This window comes from Pan paniscus, chromosome 20, assembly GCF_029289425.2.
Source record: "Pan paniscus chromosome 20, NHGRI_mPanPan1-v2.0_pri, whole genome shotgun sequence".
NCBI classification, from domain to species: Eukaryota; Metazoa; Chordata; class Mammalia; order Primates; family Hominidae; genus Pan; species Pan paniscus.
The window spans coordinates 28,395,270-28,415,162 of NC_073269.2; the positions used below are offsets into that span (position 1 = coordinate 28,395,270).

At 40.2% G+C, this 19,893-nt stretch overlaps 1 pseudogene; it reads left to right on the top strand.

The window, feature by feature from the left end:
- Positions 1 to 15,427, top strand: part of LOC100967297 (zinc finger protein 254-like) — a 73,966-nt pseudogene extending 58,539 nt beyond the window's left edge.
- The last annotated feature ends 4,466 nt before the right edge of the window (positions 15,428 to 19,893 follow it).

Below are 19,893 nucleotides of genomic sequence, written 5' to 3' on the forward strand. Positions count from 1 at the left end.
TATCAAAGAGGGTACCAGATTCCAAGTTTGCACTGCACTTTGCTGAACACATTGTCTTTTTTCAAGCTTAAACTTTTTGAAAGGTTACCAGTGTTCTCTCTGAACACACAGAGCTGCTCATATTACAGCCCTGCTGCAAAACATTTGATGGCTCATAACACCCTACAGAGCTGAGCCCCCATCATAATTCTAAGCAATCATTCATGTTTCCAACATCTCTTATCATCTCATCTCCACACGACCCTCCCAAACTATATTCTTTTCTCACACTCCACTTCTTGTCCTACCCTGTCACCAAATAAGTCTCATATTTTTCTACTTCAAATCCTGTACTTAAACTGCTTTTTTTGGTTTAAATGTATATTTCTCCTTTCCCACATTCTTCTCCTCCACATGGAAAAGCTGCACATGTGAGAGTATCACCTTTTCTTTCCACTGCAGCTTCTCACTTGCCAGTTCTCCACTTCTTCTTGCTGATTGTAAGGCACTGGTGAATTTTAGAAGTGGAATCATATTATATCCATCTTTGCAGTTCTAGAGCCTGGTACCAGGTGTAGATGTCAAGAAATGGTTCCCAATGCAAGCTTGCTGATAGTGATCTTCAACAGATGAGACAAGAAAGGAGCCAGAATGCTAGTCTACTAATCCATATTGCTTTCCACTATTATTTTGCTGAAACTCTTCCAATGTCATAAGAAAAATAACAATGAAAATAATAATAATAGTAGTAAATACAGAAGATAAGTCAGTGAAAATTGAGCTGGTAGCATGCATGACTTCAATTCTCTATTTATTACTAGTTTCAAAATAGTCCTTATCCACAAATAGAAGAAAACAGACCCTTAAGTGTCTACCACAATGCAAGACCTGCCAATTTCATAACTTGCTCAGGCACACTTATAAAAGAAACTAGACACACTGGTGACCCCATCTCAAACACACTCAAAGGAGACAGAAGGTCTTCCTCTCACTGTCCTCCAGTACATGTTGCTCCTCCTGCTTAAAAAGCAATACAACAAAGAAATAATACCTTCCAGAGGCTATCACATTTGATCTTGGACAAATTTTTAGATTAGTAATCAAGTCAATTCAACTGTTGCCCTTACTTCACTCATATCACATGTTATGAACCACTTCGGATCACCCCAATGCAAATTCTGAGGGAAAACCTTGATTTTCTGTTATGTAAAATAACAATAGACCTGTCCTCAAGACATTGGCCCTACCCAAAGCAAAACTAAATTTCCCAAACACTTATGAGTTTACAGTTTCAAATCTCTTCAAAAGTAGGTTTCATATGAGTCCTTGAACAGGGTTCAGCACTTTCAGTGAGATTAAAGTGGGTGTCCACAAGAGATAAGAGAGCCCCCCCACTACCCACCACACAGAGGACCAACAGAATTGTAGAATACATGCCCACCATTTTTCACTTCTAGCATATCTCCCCCCATGTGAAAGACCACCTCCCTTCCACATGCTATCCTTTCCAATGAGAACATGTTAAAAATTTCCTCCTTGGCAGGATTTTTTCAGGGTTCTACTGTACTTTTCCACCGGGCCTCAGTCTGCCAGCGTTCTGCTTTAGTGTCTTGTTGAACTCCCCCTTTTTAAGGGCAAACAAATCCCCGTCAGTCAGTTCACGTACTAACACGACCTCTGCAAGCCCCTCACTCCACAAAACACCAGTCTCCATTCCTGACCAACACAGAAGGGAAGGTCTAACTTTTGTGCTCAAATATTAGCTAAAATGAGCTGTTGAATAGCTAAGCTGTAATTTATTTCTGGAAACCAGAACCCTGAATTGACACACTTACATTTTCCCCTTGGTTTGACCATCTTTTCCCTTGATGTGCCTAATAGGGAGAACTGCACACAGGAGGTTTTCAGTTAGTGTTTGTTTGGTGAGCGGATCATGTCTCTATGGTAGGTAGTCTGGCAGGGGTAAGAAGCACAGTCCTTTTTCACGATATTGATTCTTCCTACCCATGAGCATGGAATGTTCTTCCATTTCTTTGTATCCTCTTTTATTTCATTGAGCAGTGGTTTGTAGTTCTCCTTGAAGAGGTCCTTCACGTCCCTTGTAAGTTGGATTCCTAGGTATTTTATTCTCTTTGAAGCAATTGTGAATGGGAGTTCACTCGTGATTTGGCTCTCTGTTTGTCTGTTATTGGTGTATAGGAATGCTTGTGATTTTTGTACATTGATTTTGTATCCTGAGACTTTGCTGAAGTTGCTTATCAGCTTAAGGAGATTTTGGGCTGAGACAATGGGGTTTTCTAGATATAGAATCATGTCATCTGCAAACAGGGACAATTTGACTTCCTCTTTTCCTAATTGAATACCCTTTATTTCCTTCTCTTGCCTAATTGCCCTGGCCAGAACTTCCAACACTATGTTGAATAGGAGTGGTGAGAGAGGGCATCCCTGTCTTGTGCCAGTTTTCAAAGGGAATGCTTCCAGTTTTTGCCCATTCAGTATGATATTGGCTGTGGGATTGTCATAGATAGCTCTTATTATTTTGAGATACATCCCATCAATACCTAATTTATTGAGCGTTTTTAGCATGAAGTGTTGTTGAATTTTTCAAAGGCCTTTTCTGCATCTATTGAGATAATCATGTGGTTTTTGTCTTTGGTTCTGTTTATATGCTGGATTACATTTATTGCATTTATTGATTTGCATATATTGAACCAGCCTTGCATCCCAGGTGCACATGTACCCTAAAACTTAAAGTATAATAATAATTAAAAAAAAACAGTCCTGGAGACAAACTTAACAGTTTGAGTTCTAATAGCTGGCTGCCTCTCTGGGTCTCTATTCCCTCATCTTAATCTTCAGGATAATAATTACATCTACATCTCTTTTTCTTTCTTTCTTTCTTTTTTTTTTTTTTTTGTTTGTTTTTTTGAGATGGAGTTTTGCTCCATTGTCAGGCTGGAGTGCAATGGCACAAACTTGGTTCACTGCAGCCTCCACCTCCCAATGAATAAAAAAGATAATGTGTAAAAAATAATTAGGATCCTGGTAGCTAGTGCTCAATAACTCTTAGATCTTAAGACTTCTGCTTCTACTGCTATCATGATGAGTGTGTTTGGCTTAACAGGTCTAGCGCAGGTAGAAGAGAAATAGAAACACTTGACCCCTGGTTTATCTGATTTAATGCAAATACAAGCAAACCTGGCTAAGAAATGCTTTTCACCAAAGTTTGTCTGCAATTTGAATGCTTTAGATTAAACTTAGAAGAGTATTTAAAAGTATTCTAGACAGGCCAACAGCAGTGGCACCCACCTGTAATCTCAGCACATTGGGAGGCTAAGGAGGGTGGATCACCTAAGGTCAAGAGTTCAAGACCAGCCTGGCCAACATGGTGAAACCCTATCTCTGCTACAAATACAACAATTAGCCAGGCATCGTGATAGGCACCTATAATCCCAGCTAGTGGGGAGGCTGAGGCAAGAGAATCACTTGAACTCAGGAGGTGGGTGTTGCAGTGAGCTAAGATCACACCACTGTACTCCAGTCTGGGAGACAAGAGTGAGATTCCAAATCAAAAAAAAAAAAAAGGCACTCTAGACCGATTCATTTGTAATATAAGCATGTCATAGTTTCTGGTGTATAGGACTTGATTTCTGTTTATTTAGTTTTCTGAAGAAACACAAGAGATAGCCCCTAGCTACTACAAAACTTCCTAGAGACAAGCTGGACAAATGAGCCCTTATAAAATTCCATTTACTGTAAAGATAATAATGAAATAATCTCTAAACATAAGAATTTGACTAGTGTTAACCACTCCACTTCCCCAATACACTGACACTTATTTCTTTTTCTTATCATAATACAAAACAAACACATGACCACACACCATCTGCTCTCCAGTGCAGAACAGAATAACAGAGGCACAAAGCAAGCTTCAGAACACACAGACCACCATGTTCACCACATCTACATCTGGGGCTGCTTAAAAAAAGGAGCAAAATCAATGAGAAACTGAGAAGATGGGTGACTACCCTGTTTTCAGCACTTATTGTCACAAGAAGACCGAACATGCACACACACTCTCTCATTCCAAGGCAGAGCATCCATTTTCCTGTCGAAAAAGTAATTTGACAGCATATATCCCTATCTCACATTCTGAGCAAGATGACACTGGCTTTGGGCATGCAAAGAATTGGCATATTACAGACACCCTTAAGACACAACACATGGCCTGCCTTACCTGATACAATTTTTAATTTCTCTGAAGTAAACTCAAATTACTTCTTAAGTAAACTCAAATTTCAAACATGTATTTCTTTATTAACATTTCATTAATTTCCTCATGGGCTTCACAGGAAATATATTCTACTTTCATTCACTTAATCTCACCACAATAGATGGTCTAAAATATCCAGAAGACAGCCATATGTAAGACATACCCATACCCCAAAGCATAGAAAATGTAACACACAAAGGCCTTAAGGAAGCAACACTATAACAGTGCAAATACACAAATATTTAAGGAAGAATACATCACTCAACAGACAGCATACATGGTCACCACTATCCAGGACTCTCCAAAATAAGTAGCTATGAATTGCTTATTCAAAAGTTGGCTTATATATATTCATCACCACAAATTAGTTCTGAACATACTGATTTTAATTTTGGATATTCACAAGGTAATTATCTGGTAAAATATATTTATAACTAATTTGTAATTAGACTACTAAATGCATGCATATGCTTAGATCACAGTGAGGCAAAAAAGTCTGAGTTATTTGTAGAGTAAATTAAGATTTAAATTTTCAAAAAAAATACTTAACCATAGTTTTAGAAGTATTCTTCCCCGCATCTCATCACCAAGCTATTTCAAGATTAAAAAGTGAGGAGTAGGAAGGGCTTTTTAAAGGTTTATTCCTTCTATTCAGTTTATATTATCCCACACAGAAATGGAATAAAGTGTAGTGTCTGCCCTAATGATATTTATGGTGCTGGTGATGCAGAAATATCCATTCTCCTTAAAATGAGGAAACCAAGCTATCTGGGACCTAAAGGGATGTTCTGGTTACATCTGTCAGGATTGATACCATAAAAGAGAACCATCTCTGGAGCACAGTGGGACTCACCTGAGATTTGGTGAGTCATGTGGGTGACATCAGAGACAAGCATTACCCAAAATGAGAGTCCCAATAAGACTTTCATGTGATATGGTCTTATAAGATGGTGGCCCAACTCATACAGAAGAGGTTGGTTGTGCAACCAAGTGAGACACATATTTTTTCTCAGGAGCAGAAATCTTAATGTAGGAGATGGCCACTCAGTGAGTAGTCGAAGGGTGCCCTGATGGAACTCTCTGGGGGCCAGATTGCACACTGTCTCCCGGAGTTGCATAAATCACAGAAGAGCATGTCTGCATTCCAGCTTCCAGTGTGTACCAACACAGCAGAAAACACATCACTGTCTATTTTGTTTCAAAAATACTTCATTTGCCATTTAAAAAAAACATGAATTAATACAGTAGAAACCCAAGGACTGCTTAGGGGTAGTTAGCAAGTCTGTCATCACCAGAAGTATTTAAATGCTGGCTAGACAAACACTCTGTGGAAATTAGTTTTACTCCTCGTGAGAAAGGCAAAATAAGTGTTTTTCTTTGGCACTGACTGATCTAGTAAATATTATAGCATATAGTAGATAAACAACAACTCTTGTTTACTAAATAAACTTCATTTTCACAGATTACTGGTGAAGCAAAATATTGATATAACTCTAAGACATTAAGGGTAATACAAGACCACTTTTGTTATTTATGGGGCATCAATTAAGAAATAAGTTGAAAAATCAGGCCATAAGTGCTCTGATGGGCTTCAGCCATCGTAGAGTGCTCACTTGGTTTCTACTCAAAGTCTCTTCTCATGAATTCTATGCTTACAAGTCAAATGAATGAAGCATCATTAAATCAACACAAACTCTAATACTCTTAACATTTAGGTGTGCATCTCATCTGAAAAGCATTCAAAAGCTCAGGTCATCTACAAGAAATCTTTCCATTGCATTTTAGTATCAATAAATTGGAAGAAGGAAAAGAATAGTAGAAAGCCATTTAATTATTTTCATAGGTAAGAACATAACATTGGTTTCTCAGTTACATAAGTACTTTTCATGCTTCATCCATGCTAGGTACATAATTTTTAACCAACTAAAACACAAGTAGAGAAATAGATAAAAACATGGAATACATATACATAACTCTTGGTCAGGAACATGCCCTGTTCATATACATTGCTTAATCCAGCATTCCAATCTCAGGCACACCATCCACCCAGCTATAAAATCCAAGATCAAGAAGTCATCTATCCCTTCCCCACAGCATCTCATCAGCAAGCCTCTCCTACCTCTTAATCCTCTATCAAACTCATCTGAGCTCCCATCTCTACTACCACTATGCTTCAGGCCACCACTGCTTTTCAAAGTTTTCATAAACTAGCCTTCTAACTGATCTTCCAAACAGAAGGCCAATCATTATTTCCTTCTACCAGGTCTATTTACTACTATGGATAAAAATAGTTCTTAACAAGCAGATCTCATTACACTACTTTTTGGCCCAATTATTTTTACCACTTTCCAGAGTTCTTACAAGCCTTCTCTAGCCACTGCCTACTTTATCGTTCCTTCACCTCATTCAGTGTCTTTTCTTCTTCCACACACACTGTACTTCTCCCACTTCCTTGGACATGTCCACTTTTTCAAACTCAGGACTTTTATAAAAGCTGTTCTCTGAAGCATTCTTTTTCCTCCTGTCACCCATCCTTCAGATATTAGCTAAAATGTCACTTCCATAGGATACCTTCCTTGACCTACATCCCGGCATCCTCCAATCCTCTCCCATACACAAAGCCAAACTTTACTTCATAGGTTCATGTCACTTTTAACTTTGAGCAGTTAACACTGATAGAAGTGACCTGTTCATGGCTGAATGAGTCTCCTTCAATGTGATCTATCCTCTATGAGATTAGAAAGTGTCTGTCTTTGCCATATCAGTATGCTTGGTGGTAAAGACAGAATCTTCACAAACAGATATTTAAATATTTATGGAATAAATAAAAATCTGTAAATGTAAAAACAAAACAAAAAATCATCACTGGAATGGTAAATTTGGTAGTGAAAAACTCTCTTTTCTAAAAGGAGATTTAATCTTATATGGAATTGTACTTAGGAAAATTAAGTTGTCATACCTTAATAAGCTTTTGAACACAAAATATTCTTAGAAAACATATTTTTATAATTTAAATACAAATCAAATTCAGAGAAACAGAAGTTAAGTCTCCTTTAAGTTATTATTGGTTTAAAACTTTTAAGTAGAATATTTTAACCAAATACATATAGATTTAACTAACCAAATTATAGAAAACCTGTTTGAGATATTAAACCATTGTAAACAATCCACTGAATGAACAATTAATAGCTCTAAAGTAAAAGATAAAATGGCCTGAAAAATCCATTTTTGTGTGTCGTAGAGGAAAATATACAAGCCTCCTCAGAAATAAAATGAAGTTAGAATATTATATCTAAATGCATCTGCCAGGTAGGAGTCTGAATTCTAGTTAGCATGCAAGCACTTATTAAAAGATGTTTAAAGTTAGTAATACATCTGCAATCAATCAGGATTTCATCTTGTATAAAAGATACTCAGAATTTTTCACCCACAATGCCAATATTTTATTTGTTAAAAATTTATTGTTTGAAAATAAAACCCATTCAAATGGTTCACCTTGTGCTTCAGAACACCTACCTTATCTTCTGGGTGTCTCTCCTATTTCTGAAGATATATGTACCTCTTTTAAAAGAAAGTTAAAATTTTGATTTTGTGTATTTAGAGAAGTGCTTTGTTGTTGTTTTCAATCATAAAATATCAGTGTAAAGTAAGTTTCCATAAAACAGTAAAAATAATTCTTTTATAAATATGATATATAATCAATTATTATCACGTATGTACATTGCACATACACACATCAAGCAAGATTTATATTCTGTAGGTTTCTGGTTTCACATTCAATTTTAAAACCAAAAAGTAATGGACTAAAGGGAAGTCAAATTATATTCAAGCAATACTCCTACTAACTCATACCACTAATGAACAAAACTCTAAGTAGAGAAAATGGGTTCACACATTGAAGCTCTGAAATGACCTGTGTCTTTTATCTGTGCATTTATTTTTCCTGTTGAATTTAATGTTCAAACTAGAATCCATTAAAAATGTTTATAATTATTAAAGGCCACAGTGTAACAGCTTTTAGTGCAACAAGGCATTAACAAGCATTTTTTTTTTCTCTTTAAGCTGAGCCAACTCTTCTTTCAGAATTTTTGTAATTCAACATTCTTTGCCACCAAAGCACCTAAATCTTTTTCACCTAGCAGCAAACAACTGCATGACAGATGTGCTGAAGTTGGTAGTTTATATCCACTTCCTTTGCTGAATGTGTAGTGATAGGCCTTAGCTTGCAATTTATATGTGCCTCTTCTCCAAAATCTTCAAAAATCTCATTTTTATATTAGAAATCAACATACAAGTCTGAGCACAGTGGCTTATGCCTGTAATCTCACCACCTTGGGAGGCCAAGGCAGGTAGAGCACCTGAGGTCAGGAGTTCGAGACCAGCCTGACCAACATGGTGAAACTTCATCTCTAATAAAAATACAAAAATTAGCCAGGAATGGTGGTGGATGCCTGTAATCCCTGCTACTCAAGAGGCCGAGGCAGGAGAATTGCTTGAACCCGGGAGGTGGAGGTTGCTGTGAGCTGAGATTGCACCACTGTACTCCACACTTGGGTGACAGAGGAAGACTCTGTTTCACACACACACACAAAAAGAAAGAAAGAAAGAAAGAAAGGAAAGAAGGAAGGAAGGATGAAATGCTGGATGCTAAAAGCCTGAGGGTCATGACCAACTCAGCATTCCACTGGAGGCTATATGATCAAACAGCAAACTGTTAAGAATGCAGAATGTGGCAAACTTGCATCTGTGTCTGCCACCAGAAGGTACACTGAGGGCAGTCACTCCCTGGTGCTGTGCTCCTTGAGGTTATCTACTGGGACATCTGGAGCCTACTGTTCAAAGAATGCTGTCATGCAGGCCTGCACTAAGTCAAGCAGATGACTGACAACCACCCTCTTCTCCCTGTCTCCTTTACTCAATAAATGTGAAGGGCTCTAGAAGCTCAGGCCCTTCTTCACCAGAAGCAAGGAGCCCTCTGACCTATTCTTCCAAACATACTCTTTTGTCTTTGTCTTTATTCCCGCATTTATCCTCCTTTGTTCAGTCCACCAGGGTCAGTGGCAAAGTGGTGTCATGAATAGGGACTTCGAGGAAGTGAACGAGGAAGATCTGCTGGAGCACAGGAAGTGAAATAGACAAGATGAATGGGGACCCCAGGACAAATATGCTGGCAGTGGATATAAGGTCAGTGCTCTAAAAAAGTACTGGGAATGGGAAGTTTCTGAATGATGGTACCATGGGGCAGCATTTGTCTGTTGAAGAAAAACATTATGTGCAGTTGCCTAAAGTTGTGTTGAAACAGTCTGGATCTCAAGTTAATTCACAGACATTAGCTAAACTTCTGCAGGAGGTTATTACACATAACCCATGGTTTCCACAGGCAGGCACTCTTAATGTGGAAAATTGGGACACAGTAGGAGAGGGATTGAAATGGGCTCATCAAAAAGTCTCAAAGTAGACCCTTCTGTTTTTTCTGCTTGGGGTTTGGTTCGCATGGTCCTACTGCTGCTGTCTCTTTATTCTGCCAGAAAACAGAAGTCAGTTCCTGAGTCTCAAGAATTAAAAAACTCATTTGTTCCTCCAACAGTGAATATTGAAAATAATGAGCAGGAGAAAGGGGAGGAGAATTGGCCATTTGCTAAGCAGAAAAAATGAGAAGAGAATTGGCCTCTGCCACCCCCTCCAATAACAGAAGTAGAAACCCCCACACAACAAATTTTGCATGCTGCTGCTATGGCAGGGGAACTTTTGGGACCTTATGCTTTTCCTATTACCATAAGGCTTGATCTGAATGATCCACCACATTTTTGACATGAACACACTCTTGTAGAGTTTAAATTACTAAAAGAATTAAAAACTGGTGTGGTTAATAATGGAGTGCAAAGCCCATTCACTATAGGGCTGTTAGAATCGGTGTTCAGAGCCATGTGCCTTCCACCTTTTGATGAGAAACCTTTGGCTTGCACTTGCTTATCCACCAGTGCATATCTGACATGGAGTTTAAATTGGCAAGAAATGTGTGCAGACCAGGCTAGGCAGAATCGCACCGCTCTTCAAGGAAACACTACAGAGGAAATGTTGACGAGCTGTGGCCCCTTTTCAGATCTGGTACAACAATTAACACTCCCATCAGAGAGGCCACTTACCACCAGTCTTCCTTAGCCACCAAGCAGGTTTGGAGCACAATTCCTGAAGAGGGAGTTACAGTGCAGTCTTTTCTACATGTCACACAGGGATCACAGGAGCCTTATGCACAATTTATCGCATGGCTGCAAGATGCAGTGCAGCATCAGATCACTCATGCCTCTGCTGCAGAAATGCTTACCATAGCTCTAGCCTATGAAATGCAAATGCAGATTGCAAGCATGCTCAAGCAATGGCTAGTTTAGTAGTTGACAAATCTAAAAGGAGGCAAGGATCAAACCCTAAAGTGGGAGAATGTTATAATTATGGAAAAACTGGACATTTTAAAAAGGAATGCCACCCCAGACCTCAGGACAAAAGGGATCTTACAATGTGGTGCCCCCCCCCCCACCTCCAGTGGAAATAATGCCAGGACTCTGTCCTCTCTGTAACAAAGGAAATCATTGGGCTCATCGATGCCACTCAAAATTTCATCAGAATAGCACCCCCTGTCAGGAAATGAGAAGGAGGCCTGGACCCAGGCCCCTCAAACCATGAGGGCGTTCCCAGTTCAGACCACAACCCCACTTCAGGGGTGGTTCCCAGGAGGAATATTGATTGATTCCCTCTCCCCAGGAACACCAGGAAGTGCAGGATTAGATATCCCCACCACAGATAGAATTACATTAGTTGGAGAAGACAAACCTTCCAAAGTTCCCACTGGCATTTGGGGACATTTGCCAGCAGAATACATGGGACTAATTTTAGGCAAAAGCTGCCTTAACTTGCAAGGCATCACTGTAGTCCCCAGAGTAGTTGACTCTGATTAAGGAGAAATTCAAGTAGTTTTAATGTCACAAGATCTTTGTGTTTTTGAACCAGGGGAATATATAGCACAATTATTGCTTATCCCCTGCAAATTACACCCTTCTGCATGAAAGGAGAAATGAGGAAATAAAGGGTTTGGGAGCACAACTACATGCAAAATCTATCTATTCCAACCCTTAGCCTCTAATAGACCCACCTGTTTGGTACAAATTAAAAAAAAAAATTATGGGCTTATGGACACAGGAGCTGATGTGTCAGTAATATCCAGTAAGGATTGACCCCCATCCTGGCCCCTCAGACTAATCTCCACATCCCTAGTGGGAGTAGGAGCAGCTCAAAGTGTTCAACGGAGTGCTGAGATTTTACCTTGTCTTGGTCCGGATGGACAATCATGTACTTTCCAGCCTTATGTTGCAAATATAGCTATCAATTTATGGGGTCGAGACTTACTTACAGCATTGGATATGAGACTTACAAATGAAAACTTTTATAACCTAGGGTTTAAAATGTCAAAGGACATGGGATATCAGAGTGGGAAAGGTTTAGGAAAGTTCCTACAAGGAAACCCTAACCCAATATCAATAACTGGAAAGACAGACAAAAAAGGACTGGGGCCGGGTGCGGTGGCTCACGCCTGTAATCCCAGCACTTTGGGAGGCAGAGGCGGGTGGATCATGAGGTCAGGAGATTGAGACCATCCTGACTAACACAGTGAAACCCCACCTCTACTAAAAATACAAAAAATTAGCCGGGCGTGGTGGCGGGCGCCTGTAGTCCCAGCTACTCGGGAGGCTGAGGCAGGAGAATGGCGTGAACCCGGGAGGCAGAGCTTGCAGTGTGCCGAGATTGCGCCACTGCACTCCAGCCTGGGCGAAAGAGCGAGACTCCGTCTCAAAAAAAAAAAAAAAAAAAAAAAAAAAAAAAAAAAAAAAAGGATTGGGACATCAGGATTTATTATTGGGATCATTGATACTTTTCCACCACCCACTGCCTTACCTTTAGAATGGCTTAGTGACAAACCTGTGTGGGTGGATCAATGGCCCATAACACAGGAGAAGCTAGCCCAACTTCATCTGTTGGTGAAAGAATAATTGGATGCAGGACATTTAGAGGAGTCAGTTCCCGGAATTCACCAATGTTTGTTATCCTAAAAATAGTCCAGAAGATGGCGACTGCTGCATGATTTGAGAGTTTTAGTGCACAAATTAAACCAATGGGTGCATTACAGCAGGGCTTGCCATCCCCAGCAGCCATTCCTAAAAACTGGCCTCTTGTAGTAATAGATCTTAAAGATTTTTTCTTTACTATACCATTACATGAGAAGGATAAGCCTCGATTTGCCTTCTCTGTGCCTTCTATTAATCAGAGACATGCTACAAGCCAAATGGGTGAGACATCCGGTCATGTATGGTGACATTGTCTGTCGCCATTTGCTCATATGGAGATTTCTAAACAATTAAAAACTGACAATGGACCTGCTTATACTAGTCATGCTTTTCAAACTTTCCTACAGCTTTGGGCTATGACCCATAAAACAGGAATTCCTTACACCAGGCACATCAAACGTTACAACGCATGTTGAGAAAACAAAAAAAGGGTGATAGGACACCAGCCACCACCTCAAACAAAACTAAGTTTATCTTTATTTACTTTAAATTTTTTGATTCCTTGTATGAATGGTAAGACTGCAGCAGAAAGACATTGGCAAGTGTTAGAGGAAATTAGGAAAGTTTATCTGAAATTATTATGGAAATCCCTGGAAGAAGGACAATGGAAAGGTATGGTGGATTTACTGCTGTGGGGACAAGGGTATGCTTATGTTTTTACAGCAGATGGACAAACCATGTGGGTGCCCTCAAGGTGCGTGCAACCATGGAATGGAAGACTGGAGGAACCCATGGTGGCCAACCATGGGCCCAGTCCCTCTGGTATGGGCCATGAGCCAGCTGAGCCTGAGTGCAAAAATGGACAGAAGGCCAACTGGAGTCATGATGACATCAACCCCTATAACCTGGGGGACACTCAAGAAAACCACGCAGGAAGCTGATTAACTACTGGAGGCCAGAAAAAAACCCTGATTCCATGTTCTTGGCCATGTTAGCTATAATGCCCTGTGTGGTAGGTTTTCCCTTGCAGAGTCAAAAACATATTGGGCATAGGTTCCCAATCCTCCAGCAATACAACCCGTACTTTGGAGTGACACTCCTCCTGAGATCTGTCGTGATCAGAGAGCATGGGCTCCAGGACCCCTATGTCCGGCTCCCCCGGACATAGAACAGTTAGACTCTCAGAACAATGTCATCAATTATACTACCCCACTGGAAGGACTCCCCTTGTGTATCACTACAAAGATGTCGCTCAACCATAGCTGTCTTACAACTGAAGCTCAAGCATGGTTGAGTCACCATGGAAAAGTTATGTACTTAATAGGTCTTGGTTCTATTTATGTAATTGGTGTGCTAACCAACCATGCCTGGCCCAATTGCCCCAACTGTGCTGACTATATGGAATGGATTCCCTTCAATAGTTCCAACCTCTCTCCATTGACCCAGTGTCTTGGCCCACTGGGTAGAAAAGAATCTGTGTTAACTGGAGACATTGTGGATTGGGGAACTAAAGGTCAACTAGATGGAAAAGATGAAAATCAGAAATCATGACACAAACTTCGCTGCCATTGGTGGCAAGCTTTGAATACTCCTTCTTTATACCACACCGGGATCCAATCCCAGTCTGCCACCTGGATTGCTTGGCATGGAGCAGGCTTTAGCCCACCTCTTCCTCAGTGGCATTATCTAGGGAGGAAAGGTCCAATTCAAGAAACTATATGGAAAGCAGCACTGCTGTTCACAAACGGTAGTATCTGGGTAGGAACACTCTCTAATACCAGTACTGCTACTCAACACAGTCTTAATGTTACATTTGTAAAGAATATCACCACTCAATTTATGGTTTGTGGTTTTAATCCTTATGTCTTTCTGGCAGCTAAGGCGGACCAGCTCCAGGTAAATAATACTCAATTGACCTTAAATCTTGCCGGTTATATCACTGCATTAATCATAGCACATTGCAAACATGTAATATCTCTACTTTGATATTTGGGTCACATTCCTGGGCTATGGATTCTCATTAATCTGTCTGAGCCTTGTGATGCCACCCCTGTTTGGCACTTTGTGAAACTTCTTCTAACTAAACTTACTCATCGTGCCTGTAGAGCCTCAGGCATGATAATTTTTGCTATTGTTTCTTTGGTCACACTAATCACTTCTGCTGTAATGTCCTCTGTAGCTTTGCATAGTTCTGTTCAAATGGCTCAGTATGTAGAGGACTGGAAGCATACAGCCAACTAAGCATGGCTACTTCAAAGTAAAATTAACACTGAGTTACAAACTGAAGTGGTAATGTTAAAATCCATGGCTCTGTGGTTAGGGGAACAAGTACAAAGCTTACAGTTGCAACAGCAATTGCACTGTCATTTTAATCACACTCATATTTGTGTAACCAACTTAGAATATAACCAAAGAGTATACATGGGACCTTGTAAAAGCCCATTTGCAGGGAGCTTTCACATCCAACATCACCTTTGACATTGGTGAATTACAAAAAAAAGTTCTTGATTTAAATAAGCAAACTCAAGAGTTTCAGCCTTCTTTAGAAGCCTGGACTGAATTCCAGCAAGGCCTGGAGAGCCTCAATCCTTGGAACTATCTAAAGTACCACATTAACATCTCATATATAGTTCTGGGAATAATGTTGTTCTGTCTCTGTTTCCTGCTCATAGCCTGTAAAATCAGATGGATTGCCAATCAGAAAATAAAGCTGCCCAACCTGGCCATACATTCATTCAATTAATGCAAAAACAGAAAGGGAGAGATGTTGGGAGCCAGAAGCCTGAGGATTGTGACCAACACAGCATTCCACTGGAAGCTATATGATCAAAGAGCAAACTGTTTATCATGAATGCAGAATGTGGGCAAACTCACATCTGCGCCTGACACTGGAAGGTATGCTAAGGGGAGCCACTCCCTGGTGCCGTGCTCCTTGAGATTATCTACTGGGACATCTGGAGCCTACTGTTTAAAGAATGCTGTCATGCAGGCCTACACTAAGTCAAGCAGCTGACCAACAATCACCCCCTTCTCCCTATCTCCTTTACTCAATAAATATAAAGGGCTCTAGAACTCAGGGCCCTTGTTCACTAGAAGCAAGGAGCCCCCTGACCCCTTCTTCCAAATAAACTTTTTTGTCTTTGTCTTTATTCCCACATTCATCTTCCTTTATTCAGGCCACCAGTGTACATGGCAAAGTAATCAAAATACCGTAGTCAGTGAGCACCAACCATGCAATTGTGCTAGGTAAGGAGATGGAAAAAATGTTTTTGAGGTGGGAGAAACATGCTAACAGATAAATTACAGCAGACAGACTTGACAGATGGGGGTAACAGTTATTAGGAACAAAAGACTGAATTCTCCCTAGAAAAGGTAGTATCTGAGATGGGTCTCACCAGAGGAGTAAATATTCTTTGCTGGGGTAAGTGGATGGACACACAACAAAAACAGCAACCCATGCAACAGCACAGGGAGTAAATAATTATTCAGTGTGGTAGTGATGTGGAAGATAGAGACAAGAGCCAACACTAGAAATTTGGCTTGTCTCAGCACTTTGGGAGGCTGATGTGGGCAGATCATGAGGTCAGGAGTCCGAGACCCTCCTGGCCAACATGGCAAAACCACATCTCTACTAAAAATACAAAAATTAGCTGGGCGTGGTTGCATGTGTCTGTAATCCCAGCTACTCCAGAGGCTGAGGCAGGAGAATCGCTTAAACCCAAAAGGTGGAGGTTGCATTGACATGAGATTGTGCCATTGCACTTCAGCCTGGGTGACAGAGAAAGACTCCGTCTCAAAAAAAAAAAAAAAAAGAAAGAAAAAAGAAAAAAGAAAATATATTTGGTTTGGAAGCAGATGACGGTCTTTGTAAAACAAGTTAAGGAGTTTGGATTTTTCTTTTTGTAGACAACAGGGAGCCAAGAAATATTATTAGGCAGGCAAACAACGAGAGAAGCTTTAGTTTTTGAGGATGATGACTCTGACAGCAGGGTGGAAAATTAACGGCAGCAGGGAGAAATTAGTGGCAGAAAATTAACTTAAGAAGTGTTTATGACTCAATGATGGCCTTAGGTCAGAAGTGATTAAACAGCCAAAGTCAGTGACTGGAGCATGGTTTTGGGGGAGAGCCTGGTGACTGATTGGACATGGGGGTGAGAGAGACATGCATCAGGACAGCCATCAGTAATATTCCTGGCCTAGTAGGTTGTGTACATTGCAATCATCTTCCAGAAGGGATGGAGATTACTTTCATTATTACAAGTACCTACAGGATGAGGGATTTGTAGTATGATCAGGATGACAAAGAGTACAGCTTCAGAGAAGTTGTAAGTGAAAATATAGTGTTAGAGTTGCCAGTTTATAGGTTAGAGGAGAGGTAAGAAAAGCACCAGAATGCACAGGTCATTCTGCAAGAACAGAACTCACCCCCAGGTATGGGACTGCAAAGGTCGCTGCAGAGAACAGGCATTGGGTAACTGGCAACTGACACCAGTGGAATGCTTACAGTCTGTCCACTGATTTAAGATTTTTAAAACAACTATTCTCAAGTGTTGCACATGTCTCTAAGGTAAGTGGGGGCCCAGAGCACTTTGGGGGCAACTGTCTGCTTACTGCAGGCAGCCCTTTCTTATCTGGAATTCAGTCTCCTCATCTTCCTGCCTTCTCCCTTGCATATCTCCTGCTTGTGTCATAGCGTGGAAAGTGGGAGGGCAGGACAAAGGTCAGACCAATAGCACTGGTTGGCTAAAAGATCACTCCTTTCATTCTACTAGACAGTTCTGGTCTGAGGCCTGGGATCCAGAACATAAAATTATTACTGTGTCCTTTATTGCATCCCTGTATTATCCCCATTTCCCTCAGCCAGAGCATCTGGCTGACATCCACCCTCTCAAGAGGACATGTAGGACAGAAGACCTGGCTCAGAAACACTGCTGTTTGCAAAGGGCAGGTAGTTAAGTAAGAATTTTGCAAGAACTTGAGAAATTAAAATTATGGAGACTATGAATGCAAAAACACTAACTGTCAAGCAAGTAAGAGATAATTTAAAGAACTTTTTAAAAAGATATAGTCCACATAACTTGAAACATGGGGAAGACTGGCAGATGACTGCATCAGAGCGAATTTCCTAAATAACTGAGGAGGTGACTGGGAAAACTGAGCCACCTACCAAAACAGCTTTACAGAGCCAATGCATCTCAATTGTAAAAGAAGATGAGTTCTAGAGCTCTTATTTACTATGGAGTTTTCAAATACATTGAACATCACTTAATGTTTTCCTCAATCCCAAGCTTCTTGTAAAACTTTGACCTTGCCAACCATGGCACCTTAGAGGCAGATAAAAGCTTACCTATTTTATGGAATTTCAGATTTCTAAATATAGCACATGCAATACAGGGAATGCACCCAGTGTGCTTGTGGATGCAATAAAGGCCACTACTACACCTCTCAAGCAGGCTTTGTTGACTTCAGCTCTCCTGACATTTGGGGCTGTCTTATGCATTGTAATATGTGGAGCAGCATTTCTAGTGTCTGTACACTAAAGGCCAGTAGCACCCTTTCCCAAAGCAAGACACTAAAAATTTCAAAATTCTGGAAAGGAAATCCACAGTAGACACCCATAAAGCTTCCTGATCTCAAAATATACCACTTTATTCCATATGTAGGTTTTGAGTTTCTGAAACATTTGCTTTATGCTTACAACAATCCCATGAGGTAGAAAAGCTACTGACAAGATGCCTGTCATCATATTCATCAATGGCAATGCCACCAAAAGCTAAAGTTTCATTTTAAATTCCCTTATACCTTCAAATCAACTGAATTTATTTTGAAAAGAAATAATGGTCTTCTTTATTAAAAATAACAGCACACATATACAGAGGTAAATAAGCAGTATACATTTAAAACTACATTGTTTTGAGATCAAGCTGACTGTATAAAGCAGCTGTTCCATGGGGCTAAGCAATAGTTAGGAACTGTGGATCCTGAGCTTAATTTATTGCCAGCCCCTGGGTAGATCATAAAGCATCTATAACAGTAGTCAATATACCCACCCAACCCTAATAGTTTTGCTCTGAGTAGAAATGTGAAATCTTTGCTGAGTGCTTTCAAAAAACAGGGTGAAAATAACTTAGTCCAAAAAGGTACACCAAAATAAACAAGGAATATTTTAAAGTAATTAAACCACCAGAAATATCAGACATTTTCTATAATCCTACCCCATTGTCTCTGAGAAAAGGGAAAAAAGAGAAAATACAAAGCAAGCTATCCAAAGACAAATACAGCTTTTAAAAGCTCTATCTAATTAACCCCACCAAAAATTTTTTTGGCTACCTAGTATATGCAGGCTCTGCACAATGTAGGACAGTGGTCCCCAACCTTTTTGGCACCGGTGTCTGGTTTTGGGGAAGACAATCTTCCCACAGATGTGGTGGGATGGTTTTCATTTGGGATGATTCAAGCACATTACACTTACTGTGCACTTTGTTTCTCTTATGATTACATTGTAATATATAATGAAATAATTATATAACTCACCATATTGTAGAATCAGTGAGAGTACTGGGATTGTTTTCCTGCAACTAAATGTTCCCATCTGGGGGTGATGAGAGGCAGTGACAGATCCTAAGGCATTAGATTCTCATAAATAGTGTACAACCTACATCCCTCACATGCACAGTTCACAATAGCAGTTGCACTCCTATGATAATCTAATGCTGCTGCTGATCGGTAATGCAAGTGATGGGGAGTGGCCGTGAATACTGATGAAACTTTGCTAACCCACCATTCACCTCCTGCTGTGCGGCCTGGTTTGTAGCAGGACAGACTGGTATCAGTCTGTGCTCTGGTGTTGAGGACCCCTGATGCAGGGCAACTACATTTATTTATTTATTTATTTATTTATTTATTTATTTATTTAGTGCAATGGTGCAATCTCAGCTCACTGCAAACTTCACCTCCTGGTTTCAAGCAATTCTCCAGCCTCAACCTTCCAAAATAGCTGGAATTACAGGCACATGACACCACGACCTGTTAATTTTGTATTTTTAGCAGAGATGGAGTTTCACCATGTTGGTCAGGCTGGTCTCAAACTCAGGATCTCAGGTTATTCACCCACCTCAGCCTCCCAAAGTGCTGGGATTACAGGCATGAGCCACTGTGTTCTTCTGACAACTACATTTGTTACCAGCCATTTATTACCAGGACACCTATGTTGTGCAGTGCCTGGCATACACCAGGTACTTAATAAACAGCTATTGATCTAATGCAGGACTAATAAGGTAAGATGTATTTTTTCTCCTTCTACATGCTGTGCCTGTGTCAGATGCAAATAAGACCTCAGGAGTCTGCCTGAAGAGACTTAAAATAAAACTCTTTCATCAAGCAGTCACTTGGATGGTGTAACAAGTTACATATGAATGTGTCACCTGTAACAGCTTAGTGACAAGCATGTTTACCGTCACATAACAAACACGTGTCTGCCATGCTCAGGGCTTAGAGTCTGAATTTCTAATGAGAAATAAAGTGGTACCTAGAAAACCCCAGAAATGGTACTCCATATATCCATAAGCATCAGTAGCATTTCCA